General features: G+C 41.6%; 1 long non-coding RNA gene across 1 annotated transcript; it reads right to left on the bottom strand.

Annotated features, from left to right (window-relative positions):
* Positions 1-1,353: 1,353 nt before the first annotated feature.
* On the bottom strand, positions 1,354-1,723 carry LOC128475398 (uncharacterized). Its single transcript, XR_008346499.1, has 2 exons — positions 1,475-1,723; positions 1,354-1,430 (listed from the first exon to the last, which is right to left on the bottom strand). It is a non-coding gene; the product is annotated as an uncharacterized LOC128475398 (long non-coding RNA).
* Positions 1,724-9,866: the final 8,143 nt, after the last annotated feature.

Genomic DNA, 9,866 nt, shown 5'->3' with positions numbered 1-9,866 from the left:
ATTCAAGCAATTCATCCTCACATGAATTCATTAATTGTCATACGCATTCACACAATTCATCCACACATTTATTCATTCATTCTCATACGCATTCACACTACCCCCTCTCTTCATCTTATCTGCCCCTTTTCACTATGTAACCCCCTTCCCCACTTCTCAATATGTAGCGCCTTTATCTATCCCCTCCCCCTTTCTCACTATCTAACCCCCCTCTGCACCTTCTCACTGCACCCACCTCCCTCACCCTACTTACCTTGTTGCCGAAGCAAGCAGCAACTGCGACCGCGCCTGTGGCAGGGCAGGATTGACTTAGGGGCTAATGGAGCTGCAGCTCCAGGCCCCCACCTTAAAATAGGCCCACTCAGGACCGGACTGACTGGTACTATATGGCCGCATTAACACAGAGCCCCTTAAGCTCGCCGCAACTACCCCCTCCTAACTATCTACCCTCTCCCTCTTTGAAGTTCACTTTCAGGAGTCCTGTGGTGGGGGTGCAATGCCTCTGTCTCCCAGCTCTGCCACTGTATGGAACAGTATAGAGTGATGGGAGTTATGATTTACTTTTAGAGCATAATTAGATCATGAAAAAAGACATTGGAAATGGTACAGCATAACACCCATCACTCTCACGCATTTATCAATCCACACATATACCAATCCACACACATACACCAATCCACACACATATACACCAATCCACACACATATACCAATCCACACACATACACTAATCCACACGTATATACCAATCCACACATATACACCAATCCTCACATATATACCAATCCTCACATATATACCAATCCACACACATATACCAATCCACACACATATACCAATCCACACACATATACCAATCCACACATATATACCAATCCACACATATATACCAATCCACACATATACACCAATCCTCACATATATACCAATCCACACATATATACCAAGCCACACATATATACCAAGCCACACATATATACCAAGCCACACATATACACCAAGCCACACATATATACCAATCCACACATATACACCAATCCTCACATATATACCAATCCACACACATATACCAATCCACACATATACACCAATCCTCACATATACACCAATCCTCACATATACACCAATCCTCACATATACACCAAGCCACACATATATACCAAGCCACACATATACACCAAGCCACACATATACACCAAGCCACACATATATACCAATCCACACATATACACCAAGCCACACATATATACCAATCCACACATATACACCAAGCCACACATATACACCAAGCCACACATATACACCAAGCCACTCTCACTTAATGCTTTCCTACCTTTCCTTTCTTCTTTCAGCTTCTTTTCCTCTTCTTCAGTTCTTCTGTCTTCTCTGTCTTCTTCCGGGTCAGAGGGCACGGACAGCGGTGGGCGCAGCTTCAGTGCTGTGCGCCGGGATCTGACAACAAACCCCGGCGCACAGCAGCTGTTGCCGCGTGGATCACAAGGGAGCGGTATCGGAGGTCTTTAACAGACCTCCGGCTCCCTTGAGTGATTTTAAGCCGGGTTGAACCCGGCTTAAAATCACTCAAGGGAACCGGAGGTCTGTCAAAGACCTCCGATACCGCTCCCTTGCGAGCCTGCTCCTCCAGCGGCGGACATTACTGTCCGTCTCTGGAGGGGTGCCGGGTGCCGCAAGTTGGCGGCACCCAGTGCGGACCGCCCCCCGCCGCCGCCGCCGCCCCCTGGAGGGTGGTCGCACACCCCAAAGGTCGGCCCTGCCCTAAGGGGCCGGGAAGCCCCCACCAGGGCCGGCCTTAGGGGTCTGCGGCCGTACAGGGTTTAAATTAAAACATCGGGGTTTTTTTTTCAACTTAAAAAAACTTTATTTAACATGGAGGATGTTAAATAAAGTTAAAAAAAAAACCCCGATGTTTTAATTTAAACTCTGTGCGGCCGCAGACCCGTAAGGCCGGCCTTGGTGGGGACTTCCCGGCCCCTTAGAGTGGCGGACCCGGTCGCAGTTGCGGCGGGTTTAAGGGGCAGGTGTCCCTTATGCCCTGCGTTAATGCGGCCGTAGGTAGGGTAGGGGCCTGGAGCTACAGCTCCATCAGCCCCTAAGTCAGTGCGGCCCTGCCGTGGCCCGGCCCACCGGGCAAATGCCCGGTGTGCCCGATGGCCAGTCCGGGCCTGTGTCTGGGTATGTTAGTGAAAGTGTGTGGAGGTTTATGTTAGTGTGTGTGTGTGTCTGGGAATGTTTGTGAGTGTGTGGGGGTATTTTAGTGTGTGAACATGTGTTTTTTGGTATTTTAGTCTGTGTGCCTGGATATGTTAATGCTAATGTAAGTTGGAGTATCTGGAGGTGTCAGTGTGTATGTACGTGTGTGCATGTGTGTTAGTGTTGATTGTCTGTGTGTTAGGGCACTGTATGATCCTGTCTCTGCAATCTATGATGTCTATAATTATTTATTACCAGGCACTACTGTAATGCCTCAGTAGGGTTTAAATCTGTTATGCTCCCTTAACAAAGTCTGATCAACTTGGCTCTGACTACTTGTTGTAATACAAATACAAATAATAATAATAATAATAATGATAAGGGCCCCACTAGAACGGAGGCATATTGGTAAATCTTATTTAAGGTAGGGAGAGACTGTGAAGCATTTTTGTCAGTTTGCCAATAGCATTATTTTAATATGTATCTTTAAATAATTCAGATTTAGGGGGCTTAAATCATAATTAGTGTTTTAGTCTAAAATCTACAACATTTACAAAATGTAACATGTCATACCTAAAATAAAAATTCTATATAATAAACACTCTCTACCAAAGGGAGACAAAACACAGTATATCAGTGACAAACTAAGTTATTCAAGCTTCCTTTAGACAGAAAAAAACTTCCTTTAATCTGTTGCAGTAATAATAAGAATAATTGGGACTATACTACAGTACTCCAGGGGATGTTTTACCGTTCAACAAATTAACCCCAGAGTACGAGTGTAATTTAATCTATTTTATTGGCAGCTCTCTGGGTACAGTAGGAACCGCTTGTTTTCTTTCACATACATGAGTGATCATAAAAGATCAGTGAAGTTCAATAGGATGTCTGGAACAAGGCATGCCACTGATATAAAGTGATGACTGTAGAATTAAAAAAAAAAAATCTGTATTGTTAACGATCAATAAGTTAAAAGGTGACCACATGTTTTAGCTCAGACCAGTCCCATTTATGGGGTAGTGCGTCTTTGCATTACAGATAGGGATGTTTCATATATGAATAGTTTATCTCCTGGTGGTTGCCCCATTCCTACACATAGGGTGACCATATTTTCTAATTGTGATTTAAGGACAAGGCTTTGGCTTCAGCCAGGGCCAGACTGGCCCACCGGGATACCGGGAAATTTCCCGGTGGTCCGGTCAGTCCATGGGCGTGGGTGGCTGGCTCATCCCACGTCTTAAAAGGGGTGGGACGAAGAGCTGAGGCACGGCCATTGGGCGGCGCAGTGCGTGCACGCCAGTCCCTCTAATTTCATGAAGGACGGCCTCCACCCACTGCCCTCACCGGACACCAGGGAGTCAGAAGCAGTGGTAAGTCGGGTGGGTGTTATATGGGGGTTAAAAGGCTTTTCTGGAGGCAGAGTGCCCCATGATATGCCTTTTAACCCCCTTTATGCCACTCTGCCTCCAGAAATGCCTTATACCCCCTATATACCACTCTGTCCCATGATATGCCTTTTAACCCCCTATATGCCAGAGTGGCATAAAGGGGGTATAAGGCATTTCTGGAAGCAGAGTGGCATATAGGGGGTATAAGGCATTTCTGGAGGCAGAGTGGCATATAGGGGGTATAAGGCATTTCTGGAGGCAGAGTGGCATATAGAAGGGCATAAGGCATTTCTAGGGACAGAGTGGCAAGCCTGGGTGCAGATGTGCATAAAAGGGGGGGCAGGTTGGGAAATAAAAGGAAATAAAAACAGAAATTTCTCAATCATAGCTTTTATGAAATTTGAAAAAATAGTTTACATGAATTAATAAAGAAATAAATATTTCTTACAAGAATATCGTGAAGAATAATGTGATCACTGTTTTGTTTCCCTGAATAAAATGGAACTTTTTCATCTAAAAATGTTCGCAGTAGTAAATGTTTTGATCCCATTATGTGTAATGTATTTCATTTATTAGGGCCTTTTAACACTTTTGCTTTCTGGCATTTTAATGCAAATAATGTGATAAAAATAATGTTTTATAGTTATTTGTACGGCAAATAGTGTGACTCGGGTATGTGTAAGGGGTGCGTGTGGGTACAAGAGCTCGACCGCAAGAAAAACGATATGGGGCTGGGCTCCAAACGTTTCCAGGGGTGCTTTTCATTCCCAGTCTGGCCCTGGCTTCAGCAGGGGCATATTGTGGTGTTCAGGGTTCTAGACCTCTGAAGCGCTCTCCTGCCTCCACTTTCTCTCCCATGAGGCTGCCTTGCAAGAAGTGTTAGCTCCTGAGCCTCTTTCATTCCGGAACAGTGTATCGTCCCAGGATGTCGGACAGGTCCCCTGATTAAGGGACTGTCCCGGGCAACCCAGAACACATGGTCACCCAAACCCTACTAAGAAACTGCACTGGTGATTGCTTTACTGCAGAAACCAGGAAGTCCATACTGAGTGCTTTCTGTAAATACATGAAAACAACATGAAACAGTAAATTATACAATGCTTTTAAAGTCTTTTTAAATCATGTGTTAGTAGTAAATATGGTGGGATATTACTTTAAAATGCTGATTACTGTTCCATCTGAATTAGTTATTTTATTGGATAAAAGGATGCTTGATTTTCTTTGTGTAATATGTATCCACCCTAATTTCAATCAAAACTATTTTTTTTCTCTCTGTTTTTAAACATGATATATTTTTAATTTAATTTGAGTATCTTTTGGTGTAATTTCGAACGCCCTTAAAATGCTTCCTTTCTTTGTGTCTCTATTGCAAGAAACAGTGTCCCCTTAGAAAACAGTTAATAATAAATGACTTTAAAGTAGAATTCACATTTCCCAAGAGAAAAATATAACATTATAAGCACTTCCAAAAATAATTTCGGAGGCTATTAAAAAGAAGAAAAGTACAAGAGAAAACAATATACAATAAAATTATTATATTTGTAAGTTAATGCCAAAAAGGAAACAGGCTTATATTAAAAGTGCAAGAGAAAACAATATATAACATAATTATTATAATTTTAAGTTAATGTCAAAAAGGAAACATGCTTATAGATTGCTTTTTTATTGTGGCTTAATGATGTCCTACGCCTCCCTTTTAACACAATGAAAACATTTTAATTTATAATATATTGATGTAATATAGTCATTATTCTTCCTTTTTTATAGTTTTTTATTTTTATTTCAAGTATACACTTAGTTATAAACTCAAAGTATATGGTTTGGAACCAAATATAAAAATCATAAGTATTTTTATATTTCCTGTTACTATAGTAAAGCACATATTTGAAGAAGAAAATATATATACATATATATTGGTCTGAAAACCATCATGATACAAATGGTGATACAAATTGTGCCTGTAACGGAGCTGGCTAGTCCGACCGACTACCTCCGCTGTCTTGTGCTCCCTTAGCCTGGGACAACACACTTTCCCCGGTTCCCCAGTCACTCGCCGAGACTCAGTGTAGGGTAAAACCAAACGAAGACTGAATTATTTCTCACACACAGAGCTGGATATATCCAGCAAAACACACATTTACATAAAACAAGATATTGGGACACAAACCGCCCCCTTAATCTGCCTCCCAGAGACAACAGGGGCAATAACGGGATTAACCATACAATAGGTGGGGGAGACTGATTTATACATTAAACATCAAACAATGGTGGTCACTCCCTGGTGGCAGACCCTGGCTGTCTGCTGGAGATAATCCCCTCAGCCAGTGATGAGAAGATACTGCTGGGGGTAGCCACAGAAGTCTCTACAAACCCAGGGCCCATAGTCAATAGGGAGGAGGCTGGCAGTCAGGCTTCTCCAGTGGCCCCAGTGATGGAGGCTTCCGTCACAGTGCCTAAGCTTCCCTTCATGATCAGTTTATTGGGTTTTTTTTGTCTCTAGGACCTAAGCAAGGACCTCTCAGATGTCATTCCAGAGAATGTACCCAATTCATGGAAGAAGGTCTGGTGTCGCATAGGAAGCCTCCACAACTATTGGCCAATACACACAAGATGCATATGGCAATATTGGCAATATAAGAAGCCAAGGTCATTTATTCTGGAAAATGACTGCTGCTTAACATTAGAGCTGTGGATCATAGCAGCTGGTTGGTTAGCCATTGTGGAACCTCTTGTCTTTTTTCAGTATGGGGGGAGCCACTTGGTCTATGGAGAACTATCCAATGAACCAACAAACCATCTGAAAGGGTCTTTATCCAGTCCACATGATCTGCACTCTATGGATATTTTTATGTCTTCTCAACATATGGTACATCCATAGATAAGCAATTCATTTTGAATGAGTTTAATATGTATTCATGACACAGTATGGATTGTGTATGGACCTGTCAGAGTTATTGCTTGTTCATTGAATAGTTTCTGACATTGCAGTCTTGTCAATGATTCTTCATACAGACTCTCCCACATGGTGATTTCAGTCATTTGACTGTATTTTCTTCAGGTACAACCATTGGTTAACTTTTGCTAAAGCTTTACAATTATGATTCACGGCAGCCTGGTTGTTCCTAGAGGTTGGCAGGACCTGCTCAGCAGTGGAATTGCCACCTGCCCAAGAAACAGTTAATTGTCTTATGGCCAGTAAAACTGTAAATGAGGAAGAACTTTAGACAACCTTAGACATACCTTATGTTAGAATTATGGGTGCAGTTTTATTGGGCTGATTTCCCCACCACATCGAAGTGGTTCACTGTAGGAGGATAAGTGGCTGGACAAGGTACCTTTTACCATATGCCAGCTCTCCACCATCTGTCCTTCTACCCAAGTCCGGCTCAGACGAGCTTCCATCCCAGGATCAGCCTCCACCTTGGAGGCTTGACGCAGGTACAAGACAGCAAAGGATTTGCCAGTTGTGTTACAGTTTGACCAGCCCATCAGTAGGGAGACAGCCGGACCTGATATCCGGACCTAAGAATGGCTGCTGTCCTGGCGGTGGTGTGCCGGTGGGAGATCATGGTGGAGATATGATAATATCTGTACTTGTGTTCATATCCATATAAGAAATTCCTTATTAAAAATGTCACTCTCATTCCATCCTGAAACTTGAATTTTGCTAGTCTTGGGGTGAGGAATCTTACCAAATGGATTTTTGCTTTTTCACTGAGTTAAAGGAGCCTATTACAAATTCCCATAAATCTCCTTTAGCTGCTCTAGTTTTATTGAATGTAGTTAAATGGCTGCTGAGCCAGCTTGCTTTTTCATTCCATGGTCCCTGCTCATAACTTGTCATTTCAGTTTCTGCCATCTCTAACTAGTTCCTGACCTTGCTTTGCCCTCAATATGTTCAGTTCACATCTGATGTCTGGTTTGTGCATATAGCCACTTTATAAATATTAGCTTTCTGTTAAATAAATTGAGCCACAGTGCCATTTCTTGTATTTATCACCTTCCACTGTTTTAGAGGGTTTTAGCACATTTTTTGGGACAGTACCAATTTTTAGGCACTGGCCGATTGTCTCAGAGGATCTCCAAGCCCACCATACTGTAAAATTGATTCTACATTTGCAGCAGAGATCTCTGTCACAGCTACCATGTGGCCACCTTGCAACACATTACACTGAAGGCAGGCAGATGGGTAAGGTGGTAATGGTGGTCGCCCGCCTCTAACCACATGCCCAGCCCTGCCACTAGACCACCCCTAACAAAGGTGTCCTGATTTGGACACATGAAAGGGTGCAGTAGCATGATTCCCTTTATACTAACTGTACATTTGGGATTTAAAGCTATGAATAGGAAAATGCAATTATTGTGTAATAATCAGGATGTATCAGTATCTCTATGTTACTGTGTATTGTACAGTGCAGTTTCTATTTGTTTTTTACTTTTGTTGTAATTTTAAAAAAACATAATATATTCATATTTTTCATGCAAACAACTTCACAGATGGTGTGCAGTCTGGGTATAATCCATCAGGGATACAATTTAGTACAGTAAGGTTTGTACCAAAATATAATTGAGATAAACTGAGGCTTTATTCCTTTAATATAAATGTTTACCTCAGAGTCTATGTAAATCCAATCTAAAAGGTTAGTGAGGCACATCGTGTCCTGCCCAGACCTGTCAGTCATGGCTAACCCCCTTCTCGCTCATATGTAATAACATTATAATAAGGAAGAGGGATGCTTCCATATCAGTTCCCCTCAATAATCATTATGTATCCACCAATATATATTACACACTTACCTTTTGCTATTCATTGTTTTGCATATATTCTTATTGAGTGCACAGTTGGCTATTTAAGAATCTTGTAGGGGTTTGTCCTTTGATACGGTATATCTTTATATAATATCGCTTTGCTTTAATTAGAGGGTATTATTTGGGTTAACTGGGGCTTCCGTACTGTGAAATAGATATGTGAAAATGGGCCAAAAAAAAATTCAGACAAATTTCATTTCCTGCCCATAAAGTTTGTCTAAAACAGACATAACCTGGAGGGGACATCCACCAAAATGACAGCGTGTCCCTCCCTCTGATCCTCCATTTGAGGGAGAGGACATCACTGAAAGCACCATTTTGCCTTAACGCAAACAGAGGGCAATATGGCGGCCTAAGTGCTTTAATGTGCATTCTTTAGCTGAAAGGAAAAAAAAGCACTTGCTTTAAAAAGAAGCTGCAGCTCCAGAGATGCATCACACTGTCACTTCCATTGACAAATTTAAGCACCAGTTTTGGCTGCTTGAAGTAGCCGATCACTAACAGGAGTGCTTGCTATGCTTGCTAGGGGAAGAAAAAGAGGGAAAATGCATAGTGGGGGGGGGGATTCTGATGAACAGCACTTAAGCAAAGTTAATAAGTCTTAAAATGAAGCCCTCATCTAACATATATTAATGATATACATTGTACGTATTCTATAAATGCAACCTAAATTAGGTGTGGAAAGAAAATATAGTGGATGTCTGGCCAGTGCCTGAATGGGGCCAAAAAAAGGCCCTGGAATTTAAAAAGGGCCATAAATCACATAATTAAATAATGTATACAATTGAAAAGGGGGCCCAGTCCAGCCCCGTTTCTGAGTTAATATAAAACTGAATATCAGTGGAATTGCGATATGTCTAGCAGACTTCAGACCATGTCACCAGAGGGTCACTGCACGTTACCCACATTACCCATATACTACAGGTGCCACTTGGATTTACAGATGTAATCTAATAATCTGTTATAAACGAGTCCATGTATGTGTAGGTGGAGGATTGCCCATTCCATTTTATGTCAGCTATGCAACTAAGTAATAACTATTTTAGCAGATAGATGGAAAAAACATAGAAAACACATACAGTAGTGCCAAAATCACACAGACTAAATGATTCCATTGCAGGGAAAGCGGCCTAGATATTACACTGCGAAAACAAAACGTTACTACAAAAAAGTTAATGCTTTGTTAATGATGTACGCAGCTTTCATATACAGGGACAATAACATTCAACATGAAGGTGTGGGAACTCTTTTACCACACGGAAGAGAAGTAACGAATGAAGACAAAGAGATGGAGCTAATTATCATATATGATTATACACAATTTGCTTTAACGATACATTGATGAAGGATATCCTATTATTTTTACATTTTAGATTAATAATGTAAAAGTTTGCAGATACTGACAGCATCTGCACAATTGATTTTATATTTATATGCGTTTATACATTAAATAGAGTT

This window comes from Spea bombifrons, chromosome 1 (genome assembly GCF_027358695.1).
Source record: "Spea bombifrons isolate aSpeBom1 chromosome 1, aSpeBom1.2.pri, whole genome shotgun sequence".
Classification (NCBI taxonomy): Eukaryota; Metazoa; Chordata; class Amphibia; order Anura; family Pelobatidae; genus Spea; species Spea bombifrons.
The sequence above is the reverse complement of the archived record's forward strand: the minus strand, read 5'-3'. Positions and strand labels throughout refer to the sequence as shown.